This window comes from Ranitomeya variabilis, chromosome 4 (genome assembly GCF_051348905.1).
Source record: "Ranitomeya variabilis isolate aRanVar5 chromosome 4, aRanVar5.hap1, whole genome shotgun sequence".
In the NCBI taxonomy this organism is placed as follows: Eukaryota; Metazoa; Chordata; class Amphibia; order Anura; family Dendrobatidae; genus Ranitomeya; species Ranitomeya variabilis.
Genome location: NC_135235.1, coordinates 121524605 through 121536810, shown reverse-complemented (window position 1 = coordinate 121536810; position 12206 = coordinate 121524605). Strand labels below are relative to the sequence as shown.

General features: G+C 46.6%; 1 long non-coding RNA gene across 1 annotated transcript; it reads right to left on the bottom strand.

Moving 5' to 3' along the window:
• Positions 1-275: 275 nt before the first annotated feature.
• Positions 276-770, bottom strand: LOC143768484 (uncharacterized). Its single transcript, XR_013213887.1, has 2 exons — positions 581-770; positions 276-474 (listed from the first exon to the last, which is right to left on the bottom strand). It is a non-coding gene; the product is annotated as an uncharacterized LOC143768484 (long non-coding RNA).
• Between the last annotated feature and the right edge of the window lie 11436 nt (positions 771-12206).

Below are 12206 nucleotides of genomic sequence, written 5' to 3'. Positions count from 1 at the left end.
TTTGATGCGGCTCACCGCCGGAGCCCGATCAAAGCGGGGGTTCTGACCTCGGACGTACTATCCCGTCCGAGGTCAGAAAGGGGTTAATTTTATTTTTTTAATTTCCCATCCAAAAAGATTTCCGTTTGTTTTGCAGTGGATTTGTACAGATTACAGGTGACTTTAAAAGTGGAAGAAATTCTAAAATGATTCTTTTAATATCCACTGTAAATCCTGTTTTACCTTATTTTATCTAAATAATTTTAGTTCTATAAAACTAAGAGAAGAGACTGCAATCTGCTCATGGTCGTTTATTTCATGCCGGTGCCCTTATGCTGATTTATTGACAGATTATGAAGTTCTGAATTTCTTGTGTTCAACTTCCCCAGTGGACTCGATCAGGAGAGAAGTGATCATCGGTGACAGCAGTAAGGGGTTATTCCTGGTTCTGCTACATCCTTCTCCTGGAGTAATAACGTTGTCTACGTTTATGACCTAGAAGAAGCCAATGTATTAATATAAGGTTGCCCATTGCCAAGAATTACATGTATAGCATTATAATGGAGGTTATACTGTTTAGTGTAGGCTCAATAACATTTACCCATTTTATGGGGTCTGCGAGTCCTTCTCCTTCTGGGATAGGATCTCCTGCTTTTCTTGTGAGAAGCCATGATGTCTTGATGGTACCAGGCGGGTTGCTAATAACTTGTGGGCTGCCAGTAGAATGTCCTACACCCTGAGGCCATTATGACAGGTAGAACGCTCTCATTACCTAGTAGCTGTGAGGTCACCTGTATGATGTGAGGGAATGTTGGCTAGATAGGGTTGGCCGCTCTGTTTGTGAATATGGTGGGGGGCATGGTTCATTAACGGAATTGCTCAAGTAAAAAGATTAATTTTATATATATCTATAACACACAGTATATATATGGAATATTAAATTCTCCCAATAATGCCCCCCGAAGGTCTTATGACCTGGTTATCCACACACTATGTGAAATAAATTGGAAATAAAAACATACATAAAAAAATAAATAAAAACCCAAAACAAAAATAAATAAATAAATAAAAAAACCTGCTAATCAAAACCACTGTTAGGCCGGTTTCCCACGTCAGTGGCTCCGGTACGTGAGGTGACAGTTTCCTCACGTACCGGAGACACTGACACACGTAGACCCATAAAAATCAATGCATCTGTTCAGATGTCATTGATTTTTTGCGGACCGTGTCTCCGTGTGCCAAACACGGAGACATGTCAGTGTTCGTGGGAGCGCACGTTTTACACAGTGAGACTATGGAACTTTCTGCCGTATGATGTTGTAATGAGTGATTCATTAATTACATTTAAGAGGGGACTGGATACCTTTCTGGAAAAGTATAATGTTACAGGGTATATACACTAGATTCCTTGATAAGGCGTTGATCCAGGGAACTAGTCTGATTGCCGTATGTGGAGTCGGGAAGGAATTTTTTTCCCCATGGTGGAGTTACTCTTTGCCACATGGGTTTTTTTTGCCTTCCTCTGGATCAACATGTTAGGGCATGTTAGGTTAGGCTATGGGTTGAACTAGATGGACTTACAGTCTTCCTTCAACCTTAATAACTATGTAACTATGTAACACGGACCCATTAAAGTCAATGGGTCCGTGTAAAACACGGACCTCACACGGACGTTCTCCGTCTGGGGTCCGTGTGCGTGCAGGAGCAGCGTCGGACTGGGGTGTCTGGGGCCCACCAGAGGAATGGACTCTAGGGGCCCACCCTACAGCTATATGCAAATATCTGTCATTATAGTGGAGCATCGGCTGTAAAACACCGGCGGCTGCTGCACATCTACCGTGTGCCCCAATAACTGGGATGTATAATTACGGTAGTTTACATTAATGTGGTTCTAGGTAAAACAAGTTATCACTGATCCATGGGCTCCACAGGATAGGTGATCGCTTAGATCCGACCATTAGAAACTGGGGAAGTTTTATCCCTGACAGGACACTTTTATCACTATTTTAAAATGCAGCGGCAGGTGGGATTTCTGACCGCAGCTCCATTCATTCTCTTTGGGGCTTCCAGAAAAAAACAAGTGCAGCCACTGAGGGAATGAATGGATCAGTGATCTAGTCGGACATGCCACTCCAGTCTAATGGGAATGAAAAGTTCCACATTTTGCTGAGTGGATCCAAGCAGTCAGACCCCCACCAATCAATATGTTATCACTTATCCTGTGGAGAGGTGATTACTTTTTTCAACAGGAAACCCCTGTAAGTGCATCTCCGCCGCTGTGTACAAAGCATTAAAACTCTAATGGAAATAAAGAATCTTCTCCTAATTAATATCAGAGAGAACAAATGACTGCCATACACAACACAATCCACTATACCAAGACCAATAATACCACATACAGGAAGAAATACCACCACACCATGACCAGACCACATAGTGACCGAATAATACTACATACAAGGGACAAATACCACCGCACCGTGTCAACACCACATATTACCACCACTTGGTGACCAAATAGCACATACAAGGGACAAATACCACAACACCATTTCCAGACCACATATTACCACCACATAGTGACTGAATACTACAATACTGATCAGAAATAAAAAAAACAAAAAAAAAACACAATACTATCACCATAAGGCTGCTGTCACACTAGCAGTATTTGGTCAGTATTTTACATCAGTATTTGTAAGCCAAAACCAGGAGTGGAACAATTTGAGGAAAAGTATAATAGATACATGTGCACCACTTCTGCATTTATCACCCACTCCTGGTTTTGGCTTACAAATACTGATTTCCACATATAGTGGGATCTATGCAATAAAGCGATCTCCACTATGGTACTAATATAAAATAAATTTTATTGAACATAATGTTAAAAACACAAATAGGATAAAATTACTACATGTAAGAAAGGTACACAATCCAATAAAAGGGACTATACTGCCATGGGAGATTGCAAGATGGCTCAGGCTGAATGCAGTATATATACAATGAGAAATACCTATGCTATGATATGAGAGTCCATGGATGGAAAGCTGCCTCTATCAGCGATACCTAGCTTAATAATATGGTGTCCTAAATCAGACCCCTCAAAAATACATGGCATATGCTAGAGGTAGTAAAAGGATATTACCTTACTGTTCGCCTGCTGCAATGACCCCGGCGTCCCTCTAGCATATGCCATGTATTTTTGAGGGGTCTGATTTAGGACACCATATTATTAAGCTAGGTATCGTTGATAGAGGCAGCTTTCCATCCATGGACTCTCATATCATAGCATAGGTATTTCTCATTGTATATATACTGCATTCAGCCTGAGCCATCTTGCAATCTCCCATGGCAGTATAGTCCCTTTTATTGGATTGTGTACCTTTCTTACATGTAGTAATTTTATCCTATTTGTGTTTTTAACATTATGTTCAATAAAATTTATTTTATATTAGTACCATAGTGGAGATCGCTTTATTGCATAGATCCCACTATATGTGGAAGTTTTGCTGGGTGGTACATATACCCTTCGTTTTGAAGGGATTTGTCTTTGTAAAAACATAGAGCAATTACGTGTGATTACAAATACTGATGTAAAATACTGACCAAATACTGAATGTGTGACGGCAGCCTAAGTGACATTATACACAGGAGATCTGTACTTAGTATGCAGTGTCTGTGTAGAGGTAATACAGAGATCACTGGTGGTATTATACACAGGAGCTCTGTATATAGTGTATAGGTAATACAGTGATCACTGGTGACATTATACACAGGAGCTCTGTATATAGTATACAGTGTATAGTGTCAGTGTATAGGTAACACTGACTCACCAGTGACGTCTCTAGGTGAAGTCCTTCATCTTTCATCCAGCACAGACCGCCATCATTTCTTCCAGCCAGGACTCATTTCTGCAGGAAATAACACAGTTATCTCGAGCTCCACTTGCAGAACACATTACTTAATTTTTCACAACTTCTGCATTACACCACATGAAGAAAAAGAGGCGACATAGTGTCACTCTACACAGTAACAGGACCGCCCCCCCAATTAAAACAGTATACTCAAAAAATAAAATAAATACATCACTGCAGTAATAATATCCCTTAATTAGCCCCTATGGTAATAATATTCCCCACCCTGGCCCCGTTTATCTCATTCCTGGCTCCAGCCATATGTTCTCGCATCCTGCCCTCATGAGTATCCATTCTACCCCATATGATCTCCCCATCCTGCCCCATCTGTCTCCATCGTATCCATCCTGCCCCATGATCCAATCCTGCCCCATGTCTTTCATTCTGCCCCGTGTCTCCAATCATGCCCTGTATCTACATTCTGCCCATGCCTCCAGTCCTGCCCTCAGTGTGTCCAGCAATCTACCCCAGTGTGTCCAGCATATTACCCCCAGTGTGTCCAGCAACCTGCCCCAGTATGTCCAGCATATTGCCCCAGTGTCCAGCAATCTGCCCCAGTGTGTCCAGCATTGCCTCCAGACAGTGTATCCAGCAATCTGCCCCAGTATGTCCGGCAATCTGCCCCAGTGTCCAGCAATCTGTCCCAGTATGTCCAGCATTGCCCCCAGACAGTGTGTCCAGGAATCTGCCCCAGTATGTCTGGCAATCTGCCCCAGTGTGTCCGGCAATCTGCCCCAGTGTGTCCGGCAATCTGCCCCAGTGTGTCCAGCATATTACCCCCGTGTGTCCAACAATCTGCCCCCAGTCTGTCCAGCGTTCTGCCCCCAGTCTGTCCAGCGTTCTGCCCCCAGTCTGTCCAGCGTTCTGCCCCCAGTCTGTCCAGCGTTCTGCCCCCAGTCTGTCCAGCGTTCTGCCCCCAGTCTGTCCAGCGTTCTGCCCCCAGTCTGTCCAGCGTTCTGCCCCCAGTCTGTCCAGCGTTCTGCCCCCAGTCTGTCCAGGGTTCTGCCCCCAGTCTGTCCAGCGTTCTGCCCCCAGTCTGTCCAGCGTTCTGCCCCCAGTCTGTCCAGCGTTCTGCCCCCAGTCTGTCCAGCGTTCTGTCCCAGTGTGTCTCCAGCAATCTGCCCCCAGTGGGTGTCCAGCATTCTGCCCCCCCCCCCCTCCAGTGTCCCCCACTGCTCCGGGGGCCGCTCTGGGGGCCCCCCGGCCGCCACCCTCCCACCCTCCTTGAAGACGATACTCACCCTGCTGCCTGCTCCAGCGATGGTCTCGGCGTCTGCTCTGCACTGCATCTTCTTCCTGCTTGTGCTTGTGCGGTCATGTGATACTGATTAAAGTCATGAATATGTGCATATTCATGGCCTTAATGAAGCGGTACCACGTGACCGCACAAGCAGGAAGAAGATGCAGTGCAGAGCAGACGCCGAGACCATCGCTGGAGCAGGGTGAGTATCGTCTTCAAGGAGGGTGGGTGGGGGGCGGCCAGGGGGGCCCCCGGAGCAGTGGGGGCCCCTGGAGCAGTGGGGGCCCTGCCAGCAGGTGTCAGTGCCTGGGCCCACCGGGGGATCCACCGATTCCCCGGTGGGCCAGTCCGAGCCTGATGGCATATGCTAGAGGTAGTAAAAGGATATTACCTTACTGTTCGCCTGCTGCAATGACCCCGGCGTCCCTCTAGCATATGCCATGTATTTTTGAGGGGTCTGATTTAGGACACCATATTATTAAGCTAGGTATCGTTGATAGAGGCAGCTTTCCATCCATGGACTCTCATATCATAGCATAGGTATTTCTCATTGTATATATACTGCATTCAGCCTGAGCCATCTTGCAATCTCCCATGGCAGTATAGTCCCTTTTATTGGATTGTGTACCTTTCTTACATGTAGTAATTTTATCCTATTTGTGTTTTTAACATTATGTTCAATAAAATTTATTTTATATTAGTACCATAGTGGAGATCGCTTTATTGCATAGATCCCACTATATGTGGAAGTTTTGCTGGGTGGTACATATACCCTTCGTTTTGAAGGGATTTGTCTTTGTAAAAACATAGAGCAATTACGTGTGATTACAAATACTGATGTAAAATACTGACCAAATACTGAATGTGTGACGGCAGCCTAAGTGACATTATACACAGGAGATCTGTACTTAGTATGCAGTGTCTGTGTAGAGGTAATACAGAGATCACTGGTGGTATTATACACAGGAGCTCTGTATATAGTGTATAGGTAATACAGTGATCACTGGTGACATTATACACAGGAGCTCTGTATATAGTATACAGTGTATAGTGTCAGTGTATAGGTAACACTGACTCACCAGTGACGTCTCTAGGTGAAGTCCTTCATCTTTCATCCAGCACAGACCGCCATCATTTCTTCCAGCCAGGACTCATTTCTGCAGGAAATAACACAGTTATCTCGAGCTCCACTTGCAGAACACATTACTTAATTTTTCACAACTTCTGCATTACACCACATGAAGAAAAAGAGGCGACATAGTGTCACTCTACACAGTAACAGGACCGCCCCCCCAATTAAAACAGTATACTCAAAAAATAAAATAAATACATCACTGCAGTAATAATATCCCTTAATTAGCCCCTATGGTAATAATATTCCCCACCCTGGCCCCGTTTATCTCATTCCTGGCTCCAGCCATATGTTCTCGCATCCTGCCCTCATGAGTATCCATTCTACCCCATATGATCTCCCCATCCTGCCCCATCTGTCTCCATCGTATCCATCCTGCCCCATGATCCAATCCTGCCCCATGTCTTTCATTCTGCCCCGTGTCTCCAATCATGCCCTGTATCTACATTCTGCCCATGCCTCCAGTCCTGCCCTCAGTGTGTCCAGCAATCTACCCCAGTGTGTCCAGCATATTACCCCCAGTGTGTCCAGCAACCTGCCCCAGTATGTCCAGCATATTGCCCCAGTGTCCAGCAATCTGCCCCAGTGTGTCCAGCATTGCCTCCAGACAGTGTATCCAGCAATCTGCCCCAGTATGTCCGGCAATCTGCCCCAGTGTCCAGCAATCTGTCCCAGTATGTCCAGCATTGCCCCCAGACAGTGTGTCCAGGAATCTGCCCCAGTATGTCTGGCAATCTGCCCCAGTGTGTCCGGCAATCTGCCCCAGTGTGTCCGGCAATCTGCCCCAGTGTGTCCAGCATATTACCCCCGTGTGTCCAACAATCTGCCCCCAGTCTGTCCAGCGTTCTGCCCCCAGTCTGTCCAGCGTTCTGCCCCCAGTCTGTCCAGCGTTCTGCCCCCAGTCTGTCCAGCGTTCTGCCCCCAGTCTGTCCAGCGTTCTGCCCCCAGTCTGTCCAGCGTTCTGCCCCCAGTCTGTCCAGCGTTCTGCCCCCAGTCTGTCCAGGGTTCTGCCCCCAGTCTGTCCAGCGTTCTGCCCCCAGTCTGTCCAGCGTTCTGCCCCCAGTCTGTCCAGCGTTCTGCCCCCAGTCTGTCCAGCGTTCTGTCCCAGTGTGTCTCCAGCAATCTGCCCCCAGTGGGTGTCCAGCATTCTGCCCCCCCCCCCTCCAGTGTCCCCCACTGCTCCGGGGGCCGCTCTGGGGGCCCCCCGGCCGCCACCCTCCCACCCTCCTTGAAGACGATACTCACCCTGCTGCCTGCTCCAGCGATGGTCTCGGCGTCTGCTCTGCACTGCATCTTCTTCCTGCTTGTGCTTGTGCGGTCATGTGATACTGATTAAAGTCATGAATATGTGCATATTCATGGCCTTAATGAAGCGGTACCACGTGACCGCACAAGCAGGAAGAAGATGCAGTGCAGAGCAGACGCCGAGACCATCGCTGGAGCAGGGTGAGTATCGTCTTCAAGGAGGGTGGGTGGGGGGCGGCCAGGGGGGCCCCCGGAGCAGTGGGGGCCCCTGGAGCAGTGGGGGCCCTGCCAGCAGGTGTCAGTGCCTGGGCCCACCGGGGGATCCACCGATTCCCCGGTGGGCCAGTCCGAGCCTGTGCAGGAGACAGCGCTACAGTAAGCACTGTCCCCCCCACATGGTGCTGAAGCCGCGAATCATATGTTCCCTGCAGCAGCGTTTGCTGCAGAGAAAATATGAATAATAGTGTTTAAAATAAAGATCTATGTGTCCGCCGTCCCCGCACCCCGTGCGCCCCCCCCGCTGTTCAGAAAATACTCACCCGCTCCCACGTTGGCTGTCACTCCTTCCTCTCTGCCCCGCGCCTCCTATTGTATGCGGTCACGTGGGGCCGCTCATTTACAATCATGAATAGTCGGCTCCGCCCCTATGGGAGGTGGAGCCACATATTCATGACTGTAAATGATCGGCCCCACGTGACCGCATACACTAGAAGCCGCGGCCAGACCAGGAAGCAGCGAGGGAGGCGGGTAAGTATTTTCTGAACAGCGGGGGGGGGTGCACAGGGGGTGGGGGGGCGGCGGACACATAGATCTTTATTTTAAACACTATTCATATTTTCTCTGCAGCAAACGCTGCTGCAGGGAACATATGAATCGCGGCTTCAGCACGATGCAGGGTACCACACGCGTGGGTACCACACGCTCCGCGTGGTACCCACTCGCCATACGGGCGGCACACGTGTGCCGCACGTATGGCCTACGTGAGTTCCCAGGCACACGGACACGGATAACTCCGGTACCGATTTATTCCGGTACCGGAATTATCTGGATGTGTGGGACAGCCCTTAGGGTTTGTGTCCACGTTCAGGATTGCATCAGGATTTGGTCAGGATTTTCCATCAGTATTTGTAAGCCAAAACCAGGAGTGGGTGATAAATGCAGAAGTGGTGCATATGTTTCTGTTATACTTTTCCTCTAATTGTTCCAGTCCTGGTTTTGGCTTACAAATACTGATGGAAAATCCTGACCAAATCCTGATGCAATCCTGAATGTGGACACATACCCTTACCCAAGCCCTTTGTGGTTATAAAAAAAAAACAAAAAAACTTTTTACACTTTGTGGGTTTGTGCACACGTTTTGGATTTGGCTGCGGATTCGCAGCAGTTTTCCATGTGTTGTACAGTACCATGTAAACCTATGGAAAACCAAAACCGCATGGAAACGCTGCGGTTTATTTTCCGTAGCATGTCAATTCTTTGTGCGGATTCCGCAGCGATTTACACCTGCTCTATAATTGGAATCCGAAGGTGTAAAAACGCATGTGAAAACCGCACAAAAACTGCTGTAAATCCATGGTAAATCCGCAGGTAATCCCCAGGTAAAATGCAGGGAGTGTTACCTGCGGATTTTTCAAGTTCTGCGTGGAATAATCTGCACACGAATCCGCAACGTGTGCACATTGCCTTTATTTTTTTTCGTCCTCTTTTAACAAAAGCTGTAACTTTATTTTTCCATCAACAAAGCCATTTGAGCTATGGAATATTGATTGACGCCGTTCATTTTATCATATCATCTACCGAAAAACAAAGGAAATAATTCAATGCGATAAAATGGTGAAAAACATGATATTCTGAACTCGTTTTTTGAGTTTTGTCTTTACAGCGTTCATTGTGTTGTAAAAATGACCTGGGAACCGAGGTCAGTAGGTCAGTATGCTCTAGGTCAGTATTATAATGGTGATAGCAAACTTCCTTTTTATTTTTTTAAAGTGAACAAAAATTCAGAAGTTTGTAGAAAATAATGTGTTTTTTTTGTCACCAAACTGATGTTTGCAATGATACTATTTTGGGGGACATAAGATGTTTTAATTACTTTTTATTGTATTTTTTTAGGGAGGAATGGTAAGAAAAAAACCCGTAATTCTGGCGTTTTTTTTTTTTTTTTTGTTCACCAATCAGGTTAATTAATTTCAGATTTTTGATAGGTGTGTTTTATGAATGCATTAATACCAAATATGTTAATTTATTTATTTTTATAGTAATATTACTAGCCTTTTAATTAATTAAACAAAGATCAAAGTGAGGGTAGGTTCACACGAGCGTCTAAAAAAAACATTCAAATTTGTTTTTACAGAAGCAGCTATTAATTATTTACAAGACCCTTTACACTTTCTTTTTTACAGAATTACAATGTATCCATAAAAATTGAATGCTACACTGTAGCTCCGCATGGCGTCAGTATTTTTTCACACCCAAAGATTAGAACAGTAGAGTCTCCTTCGATTTGCAGACTAAACTCGTGTTTGTCGCCATTTTTTCACACACAGATTCGGTCAGTGGAAAAAATTGCTCATCTGCTCTGCCCCGTTGAATAATATTGGTTTGAATGCTGTCTGCTTTTTCATACACAGAATACTATTCTAAGACTGAAAATATGGTTGTGTGAACGTATCCTCAGGGCCGCCATCAGGGCACTACTGCTCTGAATGGCGTATGGAGCCCGGTGAACAGAGGGGGTCCACATCGGGCCCCCTCTCTTCTGCTCACCGGGCCCCAGCTGCAGGATTCTGCGGGTGCAGTCCGAGACGCAGGTTCAGTTAAACTCTATTGCGGGCCCGCACGGCAATAGTTAAAAGCCGCCAGCCAATAGGAGGCTGGCAGCTAACGTCAGCACACACGATACCGGCGTATGACATCATTGTCATTCGCTGGCGAGTCCCAGCTTGAAATACCTGGCTTGGACATCGCCACTGGAACGCGGCCAGGTAAGGAGAAAGTGTTTTTTTTATTATTATTTTTATTGAAAGCGGCAAGCCTCAAAATGTTTGTGCAGCAAGATGGAGCCACATGGAACATTTGTCTTCTTCCTGCCCCATCTGTCTCCTTCCTGCATCATGATCCTGCACCATGTGAGATGGTGGAGGATGGAAACACATGGCGCAGGATGGAGACATGAGGCAGGATGTACACAGATGGGGCAGGAACATGGGGCAGGATGGAAACAGATGAGGCAGGATGGAGACAGATGGGGCAGGACCATGGGGCTGGATGAAGATAGATAGGGAGGGATGGAGACAGATAGGGAGGAATAGAGACAGATGGGGCAGTATCATGGGGCAGGATGGAGATATTGTGCAGGATGCAGACACGTGGTGCAGTATCATGGGCAGGATGGAGACAGGGAGGTATGGAGATTGATGGGGCAGGATGGAGACAGATAGGGAGGTATGGAGATAGATGGGGCAGGATGGAGACACCTGGAGCAGGATCATGGGGAAGGATGGAGATACACGGAGCAGGATCTTGGGGCAGGATAGAGATGGGGCATATATATAACAAGATGAGGTCCAGGATAAGCAACATCTACACCAGAATGGGGCCAAGATGAGGGACATATACCAGGATTGGTAACATACAGTATATGAGGATTGGGGACATATATACCAGGATGAGCCCAGGATTGGGGGCATATATACCAGGATCCAGGATAGGGAACATACAGTATATACCTATATACCTGGATAGGTCCAGGATGGGGAACATATTTCCCTGGATTGGGAGCATATATGTCAGGATGGGGCCAGGATGAACCCAGGATAGGGGACATTACTGGATAATGCTGAAAGGGGGGGGGAAACACATATTTCCTTCTAGGATTTAGAATGCTATGAGGGCCCATACATCTGACCAACATGCTGGGAAGCCCTGGTCCAAATGTTGCAACAGTGTCCATTGCACTCTATGCCACTGTTATTTAGGTTTATTATATTTTTCTCTTATGGGCCAAGGACTAACAGCCATATAGTTGCTAACTACCTGTCTGTTGTGCCCGGTGCCAATCTCTACTGGCCCTGGGAGGTCACATACCACTCCTGTAATTGATTCTGCTGTTTCCATTGGCATCACATAGACAGAGCAGCTGCTTTTCTTCTGCTCAGTTGATGGGCCGTGGCGTGACTGCTGATGTCATGCTGATAGACAGCCTGATCCCCGCTGTCTAACTAGGGGGAGCTGGGTGTCAATCGGCATGACATCAGCAGACTCACCTAGTTGACAGAGCAGCTCCAAACAGAAGCAGCTACTATGTTGATGTGAAGCAGCAGAATCGCCAGGAGTGGTCTGTGATCTCTGAGCTGTCGCCAGTCAGATCTTAGGCAAAAAAATTACTTGGCACTCAGTATTTGAAAAAAATGATTCCTTCTATATTGTGCATCCAGACCAAATAGATTAAATTAAGTGTAATAAAACAACAGCACTCCAATTGTTGGTGAAACAACAGACCCGTGGAAGCGCTTTTGCGTGAAACGGCCGTCGTCCTATTGCCTGCATAATCTGCACTTGTTTTACCCGCAATACCTTGTCCATGATCTTTATTATGTAATAAAGGACTAAGGTTGTTTTTTTCACCAATAATTGGAGTACTGCTGCTTTTTTCTTGTTTTATTGGACTTTGTATGCACCTTCTTCATAGCAAGCA